The sequence below is a fragment of the Microtus oregoni genome, unplaced genomic scaffold (genome assembly GCF_018167655.1).
Source record: "Microtus oregoni isolate MIOR12 unplaced genomic scaffold, Mior012 000054F_ref0000373, whole genome shotgun sequence".
NCBI lineage: Eukaryota > Metazoa > Chordata > Mammalia > Rodentia > Cricetidae > Microtus > Microtus oregoni.
In genome coordinates, this window is record NW_024543830.1 from 1006839 (window position 1) to 1023340 (window position 16502).

General features: G+C 39.6%; 1 pseudogene; it reads right to left on the reverse strand.

The window, feature by feature from the left end:
• Positions 1 to 12365: 12365 nt before the first annotated feature.
• Positions 12366 to 13612, reverse strand: LOC121437777 (annotated as a pseudogene).
• Between the last annotated feature and the right edge of the window lie 2890 nt (positions 13613 to 16502).

A 16502-nucleotide genomic window follows, 5' to 3' on the forward strand; every position in this document is an offset into this window, starting at 1 on the left:
TGGAATAGGATACAAGATCCAGCAAAAAGGGTTGAATCATATACCAGAATTAGGCAGGGACAGAGAGAACCCTTTATTGACTTTTTGCAAAGATTAATTAAGGCTCTGGACATAGGGGTAACAGACCCAGAAGCTAGACGAATACTTCTTGAATCTCTAGCTTTTGAGAATGCAAACATAGAATGCAAAAAGATAATTGGGCCTTTAAAGTCTAGATCAGCACCTATGGATGAATGGATTCAGCATACGATGAATGTTGAGACGTTTAGCTATAATGATGAATCTTGGGTAGGAGAAGCGATTTCCAAAGCAATGAGGAGACATCAAACTGCCAGGTGTTTTAATTGTGGTAAATTAGGACATTTGCAAAGGAATTGCAGGCAAAGAATTTCTAGGAATAATATCTCTTCTGGGAATGACAAAAATAGGAGACCTCGGCCTTCAGGTATATGTAGGAGATGCGGTAAAGGCAGGCATTGGTCCAATGAATGTAGGTCAACAACAGACAGACGGGGCAATCCGATATCATCGGGAAACTCCTTGGGGGGCCTCTCGCAGGCCCCCAAGCCAACAGTGGCCCAGTCATTCCCAGTCACAGTGGAGAACGTGCCTCACCAAGAAAATTAAAAGCTCCAATTTCTGCTGTAAAAAGTAATACTGGTCTAAATGAAGAATTACGTGTGGAGGATGAGTCAAAAAACCCAATAGGACAGAGTAAACGTATATTTTGGCAGACTTCTATTAACGATCAAAGACCAAAGCTAAGAGTCTGTATAAATGGCACTTCTATTGAAGGCTTATTAGACACAGGTGCGGATGTAAGTATCATTACCCCAGAATCTTGGCATCCGAATTGGCCTCTTCAAGAGGTAGATGTTCAGTTCCTGGGAATTGGAACCCTATCTCGTGTAAAACAAAGCACAAGATGGGTTGAATGCATAGGGCCCGAAGGGCAAATAGGAAGACTAAGGCCATATATAGCCAATATTGCCATAAATTTATGGGGCCGTGACCTGCTACAGCAATGGAATACCCAGATTAACATTCCTGTATTTCCAGGAACTCATAATTCTGGGAAGGATATGATGAGGTATTATGGAAAAAGGTCACCAGCCATTCAGGCTGTACAAGAACATACAGCAAATACCAAACCTTTAGAGGTACCAATGGCCCTACCTTTAAAATGGCTAACTGAGAAGCCAATATGGACCAAACAATGGCCTCTAGCTGAAGATAAACTACAGGCATTGGAACAGCTGGTGCAAGAGCAACTAGATGCTCACCATATTGAAGAATCAACCAGCCCTTGGAATTCTCCTGTGTTTGTTGTAAAAAAGAAATCTGGTAAATGGAGAATGGTGACAGATCTAAGAGCTGTCAACAAAGTAATTCAACCTATGGGCCCACTACAATCTGGAATTCCTTTGCCTTCTCTGTTTCCAAAAGGATGGCCTCTTATAGTTATTGATTTGAAAGATTGTTTTTTCACTATACCGTTACAAGAAAAGGATAGAGAAAAATTTGCCTTCACAGTGCCTACTTATAATAATTCTCAGCCTAATAGGAGATATCAGTGGACTGTCCTCCCACAGGGTATGCTCAATAGTCCTACACTGTGCCAATATTTTGTAAGTAAGCCATTGGAAATAATTCGTAAACAATTCCCCAAGTCCATCATTTATCATTACATGGATGACATCTTATTATCTGATTCAAATAAAGATACTTTAGAAAGGATGTTTGAAGAAGTAAAGAAAGTCTTGCCTAGGTGGGGATTACAAATTGCCCCTGAAAAGATTCAAAGAGGAAATTCTATTAATTACCTAGGTTACAGAATAGGGTTAGAGAAAATTAAAACGCAAAAGGCACAAATTAGGAGAGACCAGTTAAAGACTCTTAATGACTTCCAAAGATTGTTAGGAGACATTTCCAGTCTACGACCAGCTGTTGGGATAACACCTGATCTAATAGTTCATTTAAACAAAACCTTAGATGGTGATAAAGATTTGAAGAGTCCAAGAGAACTGACAGCTGAAGCAGAAAAGGAACTGACAATGATTGAGGAAAAATTACAGGAGGCACATGTGGATAGGGTGAACCCAAATCTTAGCTGCATCCTAGTCATATTGCCTTCCAGAATTTCTCCTACAGGGATTCTAATGCAGAGGGAAGATATTATTTTAGAGTGGATATTTATACCTAATAAACCAAGTAAAAAACTAAAAACTTATGTGGAAAAGGTCTCTGAATTAATTATAAAAGGTAAGCTGAGACTTCGTCAACTAGCAGGTATAGACCCAGCAGAAATTATAGTGCCTTTTACTACTGAAGAAATAAAAAAGTTATGGGAAGACAATGAACCGTGGCAAAGAGCTTGTGCTAACTTTTTGGGAGAAATTAATAGCAACTATCCCAAAAGTGATAGACTTAATCTCATAAAAAGAACTTCTTGGATTCTTCCTAGAATTGTACGTGATGCTCCAATAACTGGAGCCCGTACGTTCTATACTGATGCAAATAAATCAGGGAAAGCAGGTTACAAGTCAGATGAATTGAGTAAGGTGGAACAAAGCCCTTATAATTCTGTCCAGAAGGCAGAATTATATGCCATTCTTATGGTGCTAAGGGATTTTAAAGAACCTCTTAATATAGTTACAGATTCACAATATGCAGAAAGAGTTATCTTGCATATTGAAACCGCTGAATTTATACCAGATGACACAGAGTTGACTTCATTGTTTATCCAGGTACAAGACATAATCAGGAACAGGCTTTGTCCAATGTACATAACACACATCCGGTCCCATACAGGTCTGCCTGGTCCTCTAGCCCAAGGCAATGCTGAGATTGATCAATTATTGATTGGAAGTGTGTTGCAGGCCTCGGAATTTCATAAGAAGCATCATGTCAATAGTAAAGGCCTAAAGAAAGAATTTTCCATTACTTGGCAACAAGCTAAGGACATTATAAAGAGATGCCCTACTTGTTCTTTCTATAATCAAACACCGTTGCCTGCAGGGAGTAACCCAAAGGGTACTAAGAGAAATGAAATCTGGCAGATGGATGTGTTCCACTTTATGGAATTTGGTAAATTAAAATATGTACACCACACCATAGACACGTATTCAGGTCCTGAGCTCAGAAAAGGCTGATTCAGTAATCACACATTTATTGGAAGTTATGGCCATCATGGGTATACCTGCGCAAATAAAGACAGATAATGGTCCAGCATATGTATCTAAGAAAATGAAACACTTTTTTGATTATTATAATATAAAACACATTACAGGTATACCAAATAATCCTACAGGTCAGGCAGTTATAGAAAGATCAAATCATACTATAAAGGATATGCTGAACAAACAGAAAGGGACTGAAAATACCCCCAAAAATAGATTACATAATGCTTTATTAACCTTGAATTTTCTTAACGCTAATGAGAAAGGAACGACAGCAGCAGAAAGACATTGGATAATGGAAAAGTCTGCTGAACTAAATCAACCGATTTATTTCAAAGATGTGCTGACCTCTCAGTGGAAGCCAGGAGATGTGCTACGTTGGGGAAGGGGTTTTGCTCTTGTTTCCACAGGAGAAGAAAAATTGTGGATACCATCAAAATTAATAAAGTTTCGATTTGAAGAGGAGAAACCTCTTGGAAAGGAGAAATGACAACTCATCCACAATGATGATATTCATACAGGTGGTAAGAAAAACATAGAATGGGGGCAGGGTTCTGTTCTTATCTCCATAGGAAAACACTCATCTTTGAGAAATTCAAGGGACCCTGGATGTTTGGATACTGACAGATGGAAAAATACCTGCCCAATAGGAAATATCAAGACAACTGAATGGATTGTGTAAGTAATATTAAACCATATTTCTAAATTTATAAAGCTGGTTTTGAAGTTGGACTCTGGCTCAGTCCCTCTCCAATTCCAAGCCTGTTAGTAAGAGAAAAACCCAGAGTTTCTGGAGTTTCTGTCTCATGTCAAGAGCCATGATATGGGACAGAAAGAAATATGAGTTTAGAAAACATCTTTGCTTTTCTTCATATCTATCATACTTTTCATTGAATATATCTATCATGTCTTTCATTGAATATATATATATGTCTATATATGTCTATATGATTAATGTTTAAGTTTTTCATAATGAACAATGAGTTTTTCCTGAAGTGACATTTGAAGTTTCCAGGAAGAAGATGGGGCCCCATAACAACAACTCCACCTGGTTGATATGACGTCATGATACTGATAGCGCTACTACAAGACCTGCTTTTGGTACCAGCTGCACAAGACAGTTCCAACTTGGTTAGCTGAAATGGTGCACATCTTATACAACATTTTGGCCAGACCTGCACAAAATACTCAGAGACTATTGGCAATTTTAAAAGACATTGATCTTGAAATTTAACCATCATTTCACTTTCACAGGATCCCCCAGAAAGAACGTCGCCCCCATGACAGCTGGAAGTAATTCTAGAGGACGACGTCCCCTTTCCCAATAAAACTTGCCCTTGGGTTTAGGGACATCATTTAGGGGTTGATTATAATTAGTATACGATTGAGGGTTGGGGGAGGAATTTTATACGCTCAGGGATCATTTTGAAAAAAAAAAAAGAGGGATGATGGGATAATAGATTTGTAATTGTGAGTTACTGTTTTTAGACAAATACATTGGTATAGATTCTTGTATATTGATACAAAGTTAAATTATATTGACTATTGTACGCATGCATGTTTCTACCTCTGTTTAAAACATTTTTTATGTATTGACATATATTGTATTGATATATATATATTGTATATATTTACCATATTGCAGTGTACATTTCTACCTCTGATTAAGATACTTATATAATGATTGTGTATTGATATATATTTACCTACTGCAATGTTTATTTGTACATTGTTTATATTTGGAGGTCATTGTCCTCATTTGTTTCACAGTCGTTTATTGTCTTAGTCTTTAAGTTAGATAGATATTGAGAATTATATAGACTAATAGTCATCTAAGTTTGTCATTTATAATAGACTAATCAGGTTCTTTAGATATATAGAGATTATACTCAGTATAGATAGATAATCTTCAACTTCTTCAAAGAGCTGTAGAAAATGGCCTTTAATCTAACTCAGAGTTTTGTGGTAGTGAGACACAATTGCTCCTGGCAACACCACTCTATTCCCGAGAGAATGTTGAGCACCAAAGACACTCCACCTGGAGCCTTTCTTTTTGGCAGAACTGGCGTTTGGGCAAAGAAATGCCCATACCTCAACAACTGACAAAGATACAGAGCATGCATCAATGGATAAAACAGGACTGTCATATCCTGCCAAGACAGGGTAAGATAGTTTTGAAAAGTTGCTTGCCTTAGAAAATGGTATGTCAGTTATGTTAGGCCTTAGCCAAAGTTGGTTGCTTCAACGCTGCTAATGTGACTTTGGGTGATTGCCCAGGTAGCTAGTTGTCTCTGTAATTTGTTGCATGTTTTGGAAGTTGTTTTACTGAACTTCCTAATTACCCAGGTAACATTATTTCCCTTCTCAGATCTTTGATGGGGTTGAAGACTATATAAATGTAGTTACTTTCTCTCATGACTTGGCCAAGTTATTTATTATACAAGGCCTAAGCTAGTTAGAATAGGATATTTGTACTTATTGTATATAATTTCATAGTAGGTTTAGAACTCTCTTATTTAAACAAAAGGGGGAGGTGTTGCGGGAGGTCCTTCCACTCTTCCAGCCTATCACCGCTGAGTTACCAGCCCACTGGGGCGTGGTTTCTCTCCCTTTAAAAAAGCGGCCACTTCCCTCTTCTCTCTCTCTTCACTTCCTGCTCCGCCTGCGACTAGACTCCTTTCCTGGTTGCGAAGAGGGCTGTTGCCTGGGACAGTGATCTGTAAGTTTTTTCCCCTTTAAATAAATACCACCCTAATAATCATAACCCCGAATTGGTGTGGCATTGTTTGTGACTTACGCCTTCAAGAGACGCCATGCTCCGCTCTCCCGGGCAGACGTGATTCAGCTCCGACCCAGGATGGACGTAGGCTAGCATCTTCCCAGTAAGCGCACCTTGAGGTGCAAAACAGATGATTAGAAATGGGCTAAATTAATATGTGAGAATTAGCCTAGAAGAGGCTAGATAGAATTGGGCCAAGTGGTGTTTAAAAGAATACAGTTTCCGTGTAATTATTTCGGGTAAAGCTAGCTGTGCGGGCGGCCGGGTGCTGGGGACGCAGCCCCGCTGCTCTTATTTTAACAGCATATCTCCTCATTTTGTGAGGTCAACACATCCTTGAAATACACTGGCTGGTTTAATTCAGAAGTTTTTTTTTCTATTATCCAATGTCTCTCTGATGCTGTTGTTCCTTTTCCATTGGTGTTAAGAGAATTCAAGGTTAATAAAGAATTATGCAATCATTTTCTGGGGATAGTTTCCATTCATGAAATTGGAAAAGGACAGGATTGGCTGGCAGGGTTTGGAGCATTGGGATGAGGGGAGAGGGGAGGGTAGAAGGAGAAGAGGAGAGGAGAGGGGGAGGTGAGAGGAGAATTTGAGGGAATGGGTTGGTTGAGATGGAAGAAGGACAGAGATGAGAGAAATATCTTGATTGAGGGAGTCATTATAGGGTTAGCAGAAACCTGAATCTAGAGAAATTCCCAAGAATCCAAAAGGTTGAGCCCACCTAGAAACCTGGGCAATAGAGAAAGGGGGCCCATCTTGACTTGCCTTATAGTCAGACTGATGATTAACTTAAATATCACCATAGAGCGTTCATCCAGAAAATAATGGAGGCAGAGACAGAGACCCATATCAGAACACTGGACTGAGTTCTTAAAGTCCATTTGAAGAGTGGAAGAAATTAAAATATGAGTAAGGAGGTCAAGACCATGATGGGGTCACCCAACAAAACAGTTTGCATGACCTAATGGGAGCTCACCAACACCAGCCAGACTGGGAAGGAACAAGCATAGGGCCAACTAGTTCCTTTGAATGTGGTTGACAGTTGCATGGCTGAGGCAGACTGAGGGGCCACTGGCAGAGGCACCAGGCTTTATCCCTAATTCATATACTGGCTTTTTGGGATCCTATTCTCTTTGGATGTATACCTTGCTCAGCCTAGATATAATAGGGAGGGCCTTGGACCTTGAAAAGACAATGTGCCTTACCCTCTCTGAAGATTAGAGGGGGTGGGGTGGGAGGGTTGTGGAGGGAATAGGAAAAAGAAAAAAGAAGAAAATTCAAGGTTAATAAAGCATTATGAGATATATTTCTGGGGTAGTTTCAATCACTTTCTGTTTGTTTAGCATATCCTTTATAGTCCAATTTGATCTTTCTATAACTGCCTGACCTGTAGGACTGTTTGATATGCCTTAATATACTTTATATTATAATAAGCAAAAAACTGTATCATTTTATTAGACACATATGCTGGACAATTGTCTGTCACTATTTGTACAGGTATACCAATAATGCCCATGCTTTATTACTGAATCAGCCTTTTTTGAGCTCAAGGCAGGTGCCCATTGAAAACCTGAATAAGTGTTAATGATGTGGTTACATATTTTAATTTTCCAAATTCTGTAAAGTGGAACACATCCATTGGCCAAATTTCATTCCTTTGAGTATCCTTTGGGTTACTCCCTTCAGATAATGATATTTGGTTATAAAAAATGAGCATGTAGGACATTGCTTTGTTGTTATGCAATAGAAAACTCTTTCTTTAAACCTTTGCTATTGACATGATGTTTCTTATGAAATTCGGAGGCTTTCAGCACACTTCTGATCACTAACTGATCAATTTCCACATTACATTGTGCTAGAGGACCTGGCAGATGCACATGGGATCAGAAGTGTGTTAAATATATGGAACAAAGACTATGCTTGATTATACCTTGAAACTATATAAATAACAAAGTCAATTCTGAATCATCTGGTATAAATTCAGCATTTTAAGTATGCAAGACAAGTCTTTTTTTATATTGCAAATCAAGGCCGGGTGGTGGTGGCTTGATTCAATAACTATATCGAAAGGTTCTTTAATTTTAATTTTAATCCCTTTGTACCATGAGACTAACATATAATTCTGCCTTTGAACAGAATTATGAGGGCCTTATTTCACCTTACTTGAATCTTTGGATTTGTAACCCACTTTTCCTGATTAATTTGCATCACTATAAAATGCACAGTCTTCAGTTATTGGTGTGTCACGTATAATTCAGGGAAGAATCCAAGTAGTTCTCTTTATAAGGTAAATTCTATCTATTTTGGGATAATTTATCTTAATTTCTCAAAAAATATAGCACAAACTCATTGTCATGGTTCACTGTCTTCCCATATTCTTTATTTTCATCAGCAAAAGGCACTATAATCTCTACTGGGTCTATATCTGTGAGTTAAAGAGGTCTCAATTTCCTTTCATAATTATTTTAGAGACATTTTACATAAAGCTTATTTTTTACTTGATTTATGTGGTAAAAAGATCCATCCTAAGATAATATCTTCCCTCAGCATTAAAATTCCTATAGGGGAAATTCTGGAAGGCAATATGACTAGCATACAACTAAGATTCTGATTCATCCTATCCAGATGTGCCTTCTGTAATTTTTTTCAATGACTGTTAATACTTTATCTGCTCTAGTTATTAATTCCCCGGGATTATTTAAGTCTTTGTCACCCTCTAAGGTTGTGTTGAAATGAATTCTTAGGTCACGTATTAGCCCAACAGCTGGTCGTAGACTGGAAATGTCCCCTAACAATCTTTTATAGTCATTAAGACTCAACAATTTCCTAATTTGTACCTTTTGTCTTCTAATTTTCTGTAACTCTATTTTGTAACCTAGGTAATTGACAGTATCTCTTCTTTGTATTTTTCAGGAGTAATTTTTAATCCCCATTTAGGAAATACTTTCTTCTTTAAACAATCTTTCTAAAGTATCTATGTTTGAATCAGATAGCAAAATGCAAACCATGTAATGATAAAGTATAGACATGGGAAATTGCTTGTGTGTTAGTTCCAATGGTTCACAGGGTGGGGTTGTTGAGCATTCCCTTTGGAAGGATGGTCCACTTGTATCTCCTACTAGGATGATAATTATTATAAATAGGCACTGTGAAGGCAAATTTTTCTCTATCCTTTTCTTGTAAAGTTATAGTGTAGAAATGATCCTTTAAATAAATAAATACAAGGGACCATCCTTTTAGTAATACAGAAGGCAGAGGAATTCCAGATTGTAGAGGACTCATAGGTTGAATTACCTTCCTAAAAGCTCTTATATCTGTCACCTTTCTCCATTTCCATATTTCTTTTTAGCAAAAAATATAGGGGTATTCCAAGGGCTGGGTGATGATTCATTATGGTGAGTATCTAGTTGCTTCTATACTAGCTGTTCTAATGGCTGCAGTTTATCTTCTGTTAAAGGTCATTGCTTAACCCATATTGGTTTCTCAGTAATCCATTTTAAAGACAAGGTTGTTTGTACCTCTGGAGGTTTGCTACTTGCTTTGTGCTCTTGTATACCCTGAATGGCTGGTGACCTTTGTTTATAATATCTATCCCAAAAACATGACTTTTGGACACTGCAAGGTTGGTAACCTTGGTATCCCATTGCTGCAATGGGTCTTGACCCCATAAATTCACTTCAACATTACTACATATGGACTCAGCCTTCCTTTGTATTCCACACTGTGCTTTGTTTCACTTAAGATAGGGTTTCAATTCCTAGAAATTGAGCATCTTACTCTTGAATATGCCAATCTGAATGCCATGATTCTGGAGTAATAATACTCATGTATGACCCATATCTAACAATCCCTCAATTAAAATGCTATTTACATGCACTCTTAACTTTGGTCTGTGATCATATATAGAAGTCTGAGATAATATATGTTTCCTATTCCATCTTTTAGAACACTATGGTTTTTTACAGTAGGCATGGGATTTTTTAAATTTTCATGGTGAGACATGTTCTCCACAATGACTGGGAATGGCTTGACTATGTTTGAAATGTGAAAGTGTTGGATCTGCAGTCCAACTACCAGAAAGAGTCGCCCCAAGAGACCATCTCACACCACAGTTGATGTAAAAGCATGAGGATTTTATTAATTCTGTCATAACAGGGTCTTTCAGCATTTGAGAAGCCAGAAAGACAGCAAATAGCTGGTACAGGCTACTTTTAGAGCAAAAAGCCACAAAAGAAAGATGGTTTCAGGGGGTTGTTTTATAACTATTATGATTGGCTTATTCAAAGGGCTATTACCAATAATTGGCTGGAGAGTGGTTGTCAGATCAGGTGAGGTAAGAGGGGGCATCTGAGGGTCATGTGCCCCTTTCCCAGGGACAGAGTCAAAACATCAGGAACTGACTCAACACCTAAGTGTTATCTTGCACCTATTCAATAAATGAGTTTTATTTGGAGAATATTTACAAGGACTTAGAAAGATGATGGAAGGTTCAAAACATTTTGGTATTAGTACGTGCATGTGTAGTTGTTAACTCCTTGAATCCTGGTGGGGGTACTGCTGCTGAAAGGCCTCAAAATTGGCCTCGAGTTGTCAGAAAGGCTTTAGATTTATTTTAGGGTTCTACAAAAGCAATTCCTTTTGACAAAAGGGTGTGATTTGACATTAACATGGCTACCAACATAAACATGAACATGCTATCTTCAATCTTTCATGACTAAATCAACAGGGAGCTTGGCTGGGATTAAACTGTAAATCTACTACTACACACTATTCTGGAAAGAGTTGTAGAAGAAAAACAAGGAGAGTCAGACAAAGGAGTGGGAGAGATGAATACCCAGGCATTGACCCTGTTTCTAAGAGAGTATGAATTTCTGACAATTGCACAGAAGGAAGAATTAGCACAATTACTGAAAACGCAGAGACAGATATTGTGGTTCAATGTGAATAACAGAAAAGAAAAGCAGTGAGCCACTGTATCTTACCTATACCTCAGAATGAATAAATGGTGAGATCCTGTCGCCATGAATGCTGAAGACTCCACACTCCACAGTCCAATGAGTTCCTCTCTTTTCCTTTATATGCCTTTCTCCAAGCAGCCATATAACTGCTGCCTCAACCTCCCTAGTGCTGGAATTAAAGGGGTGTGATCCCAGAGATTGGGATCACCTACCTTTGTGTGAGCTTTGTTTTTTTTGTAAGATAGATTCAATCTCAAGTAGCCCAGGATGACTTTGAACTCACAGAGATCTCTCTGGCTCTGTCTCCTGAGTCCTAGGATAAAAGGTGTGTGCCACCAGTCCCTGGCTGATATACCAGAATAGTAAAACTGCTTTGCCCTCTGATATTCTGGCAAACTTTATTTATTAAAATACAAATAAAATACCACTATAGAAGGTGAGAGAAATTAGAGGAGAATAAATAATCATATTCTCAATATCTAATGACAGAACAACTGGTCAGGAAGAAAAAGATTGAATTCTTAATGAATCAATCCCGTTCTCCTTTTTCAGAACCAATAAATGTTATTTTTCAAAGCCGAGTCAATCAACACACTGCAAGGTGCACTTGCCTTTTTCCTTTTAGGCCTCCATGTCTCATTTTTCACAAGAGCATGATGGGCCGTTATACAATCTGCCAATGTCAGTGCCAAGAAAGAGAACTGAGGGCGTGTCTTCCTCTGTGGCAGTGAGGACTGTGCCAAACCTCCCCAGTTCAGCAGAGTTGGAGGGAGTAAAATGGGCTTCACCAAACAGGAACACTACTAGAACCCACAAACTGATTTTAATATTTTACTCATTTTATATCTTATTTGGGTAAGGTTTTGTCTACAGAGATGGCTGTGCCCATGGAATAGGAACTCAGATCTTCTGTAGCCCCAGTTATATATGGTTTAAAGCCACCCATGTGTGCTGGGAAGTGATCAAGGGTCCCCTGCAGAAATACTTATTGCTTTTGTCAACCGAGTCATCATCTCTCCAGCTTTCACATGCTGAGTTTGGAGGAAAAATGTCTTCTTTTTCTTGCCCTTCCATTGTAAATAAACATTCATGTTTATTCTTTCCTTTGTTCTGAGCCCTTGATCATATGGTCTGCTCATCCAATGCAGACAGTTTTATGCAAAGAAACCTTACCGGGATGAGCTTGGGAAGAGCAAAACCCTGAATCCCAGTATCCATCTGATTGGACAAAAATCAAAGCTGTCTAAGAACAGGGTAGGAGTTGCATAGAGTATACCATAGTACAGTGCCGCTCCTCCCCCTACCTGACCTTCACTCATTTACAGAGGTGTTGAAGCCAGTCATATCAGCTGTGTTTCCCTAAATTATCTGTAAATGTGCCTCAGAGCCCACAGTCTAAACAGGTGTCATAAGTAACAATAATGACAGGGTCCTAAGATTGCTTCAGGCATTTGAGGGGGGCTCCAGGAAAAGACCATGTCCAGAAACCAGGGAGACACATACTTTAGACACCAAGTGGGGGTAGGAGTCGACCACTGTCTTCCAGCTCGAGGTCTGAAAAACCCCGGAATCAGGAGATGTAATGAAATCCATTGTCCGAGATTTCAACTGCACCGAGCTGTGGAGGTCAGCCAGGAAGAGAGTGTGGGCAGCATTCTCCACAGAGAGGTCCCTGCAGAGGGCACTCTTTTTTTTTCCTGGCTCATTATCTCTAGCTTTTTATTGGCTAACACTCACATCTTGATTTAACCCATTTCATTTAATCTGTATATCAGCATGAAGTCACGGCTTACTGGGAAAGATTCAGCATGTTTGATTCTGGCAGCTCCATGGTAGTTTTCTGTCTGTCCTTCTTCCCAGCATTCAGTTCTGTTTACTCTGCCTACTTAAGTTCTGCCTTATCAAAAGGCCAAGGCCGTTTCTTTATTCACCAATGAAAGCAACACATAAACAGAAAGACCTTCTATACCAATAGTGGACATGTACTAGGGACTGAGCCAAATGGGCATTTGGAGGAGACATCACTTGCACATGACCTTCAAACGCTCTAGGCCATACTTGTCAGCAGCTGCCAGCACAGCATCTGCCATGCTGTGGAGATCTGGTTCTTTCCTGGTGTAAATGAAGCCCATCATTGCCTTGAAGACTTCTGGTTTTAGGTCATGAATTTCAATGTGATTCGTTCTTCTCTCCTCCATGTCATGTTCAAACATGGCTCTAAAAACTGGAGAGCGAGCAGTTAAGATGGCCTTGTGAGCCCGGAATTCCTGGTCCTTTACTACCAGGCAGCAGTCTGTGAAGCGGGAATTCTCCCACAGCTCTCCTAACTCATCTACCAGTTTGCACTTTGAAACGTCAATCCCTGGCTGCATGTTCTGTTCAGAGATGCTGATTTAGTACTGAACCACACTCACTTCACAGCAGAGTGTGAGTTTGACTTCTGGGAGAAGCAAACATGGAGTGGAAAAAAGGAAATTTCGAAGAATAAACTTTGTGATACCCCAGCCTTCGTTTTGGTTGAACCTGAGAACACTTTGATTGTTCATGATTTGGAATTCCTCTCCTTTGGCATTTATGATCCCAAACTGGAACTTTCCCCACACGGGGCTTTTTGGAGAGCTGCACAACACTAGAAAAACTGACAGGTAACCCCTGCTTTCCTCATTGGTCCCATTGAGGTATAGTTTCATAATTCATTTCTGTTTGTCATTGGCTCCTGGTGAGAAAGTGGGGCTTGCAATGTCATTGCCCAAGTTTCCTTCCAAGCAAAAAGAGAAGTTGCTGATGGTCTCTGTAGGAGAATTTCTTGACTGTGATCTGTGTGTAGCCTCTGCTCTCAGGTGTGAGGTCTCCTGACATGTCTGCTGTTGGGAGTGTGAAGGTTTACCTGTAGGCAAAGAAGAACAGGATTGTTTCCTTCTTCAATCTTGGGGTCACAATTACAGATTTATTTTAGATTTTTAGTTTCCGTTTTCCTATCTGTTACCTTTTCTATAAGGTTAGAAACTTTGGTCTTTCTGAATTTCTATATATATATTGCCCTTTGTGATTCAAAGAAGACTGTCTAGAGTACTAGGGATTCTTTCTTATATCACTCCATCTTTTCTAGATTAAATATTAAGTAAGACAATTACACACAAGTTTTGACAATTTGGAACATATTATATACTCTTATATTGAAAACTGTACTTTGATTCTCTAAAGGAACAAAACACATAGAATGGACCTCTCTGTATGAAGGAGAGTGATTGATTATAATGTCTTAGGGCTGCAGTCCTACTAATCCCACAAAGGCTACCTGTGACAGAAAAGTGCAAGAACCCAGTACTTACTCAGTCCTGGATGACTGACATGTTCTCTATTCATCAGTCTATGCTTGAATTCCAAAGATGATTCTCTACCTCCAGGGAAGGAAAGGACTTGCTGCAAGGCAAGAGCAAGCAGCAAAGGACAGCAGCTGCCTCCTTGCCTCTCCTTTTATGCTAACAGAGGGTTTGGCACATTGTAGGGTGTGTCTTAATGAATTGAGATCTGGATTAAAGGTGTGTGTCTTCTGGCATTAATTCCAGATTAAAAGTTTGTATTTTTCAAAAGTGAGCCTGAGTAAGCAAGTTCTAAGGGAGCAGAAGCCAGGAAGCAATCCTGTCCCTGGAGCCAATCCAGTCCCGGTACACCTGCAGACCAGGATTGAGCCAGTAACCTGATAACCTGATTCTCTCTCTCTCTCTCTCTCTCTCTCTCTCTCTCTCTCTCTCCTCTGTCTCACTTGCTCACTCTCTCTCCTAATGTGTGTTTGTATTTGTGTCTGTTTGTATGCATTTCTATTTGTTTCAGTTAGCTTGTTTTGCTCTAATGACCAAGACTTTCTCTGTTATGTGGACAATCCTGTCAATTTAGACCCATGCCTCTTCCTGATAGGGACCTGAATCCTTTTGTCTGTTCCATATCCTCCAGAGAACCACTTACCTGAAATAAAAGCCCCACCTGCACCTTTCCGGAGTGATACTCTACATGAACAAATACTCTACTTGAATCCCAGTGGGGTCTAAGGTCCCCCATAGGAAGCTGCTCTCCTCTTCAGGAGCATACTCAGGAAAGCAATGAAATAGTAATGCAAAGCTTATGTTTTACAAATGAGGAGTCCAGCATTGACTGTCTAACTTTGTTTAAAATAACACATTGCAGGGAAAGGATACCTGCCTCCCTGTCCCTAAACACACATATAGATGAGTCACTGATGCTACTAACTAGCCACCTGGAAAAGTTCCTATATGAAAACCCCAAATTCAGAGATCAAAACCAATTGATTGATTTGTCCTGTCTTGAGGATGAGAAGCGTGGGAGGCTGATTTTCAGGAGAGTTGGACTGGGGATTGCTGAGTGGATTGAATCACTGAAGATATGTTCATGTTCTTGAGGCTTAGTGTGTCCATTCAGACATGTCAATCTGGAGAGAAAAGATAGAGGTAAGGAGCATTTTACAGATCACAGTCTAAGGGGAACTGTCTCCAAACCCCTTCTTCAGTAACTGTTGAATATATTCTGCATCCTTTGAAACCAGAATACTCTCTCATGTCTAAGGCACAGCAGAGTAGGCATGGAAGGTCAAAGTTTAAAGACAACAGCTCACACTAGTGAGAATGAAAATTAGGAGATACTGAGAATTGAGTCTTGGCATCTACATGATGGAAAGGTGAAGTGTTTAGTATTTTCCCAGAGCACACCCCTAAGTCGATCAGGAAAACTGTATAGGGAGGATTAATTGAGGAGGAGAGGAAAACCACCAATGAGATTTGGTAGAGCCATCCTGGGGTCTGTGATTCTGGATGGAATAAAAGGAAGGAAAGAAGAAAGCCACATTAAGAGTCCTGCCTATCTCTGCATCCTGTCACCATATATAAATTCTTTCACCTGAACCTTCATGTTGTGAACACTGAGGCCCATGACAGAGAAAAAAAATGCCTCTTCCTTCATCATGTGTCTTGTTTTGGAAGGAATTCTTGTGTGTGTGTGTGTGTGTGTGTGTGTGTGTGTGTGTGTGTGTGTGTGTGTTTGGGGGAGGGACAGGGTTTCTAAGTAGCTATGTAGCCAGTGCTAGAACTCAATCTTTAGACCAGGCTGACCTCAAACTCACAGAGTTTGACCTCTGCCTCCCAGCTGCTGGCATAAAAGTCATGTGCTACTCCTGTCTGGCTTATGGGAAGAATTCTTAAAAAATATATGAAGAGTTATAACAGCTGTGTGGGAATGGACATCATTCCTTTATTTATGGAAGATTGACCCCAGTAAGCAAAATGCACTTGTGATGGATACTCATGGTTTCCTACTTGACTAGACATGGAATTAACTAAAATCCTACAATGGAGGGCACAACTATGAATAATGTTATGCTTGAGTTGAGGCAAGTAGATCACTTCCAATGCAGACTTTGGAGGTAAAAAGTCACAAACATTTATCCTGAACCTCAAGAATGTAAAACACACACCTTTAATGCGTATCTTGAGTCTAGTGCACACACCTTAAATTGGGGCACACCTTTTGCCTTCTGGAAGCCGGTGAAAGTACATGGAAGATGGGATC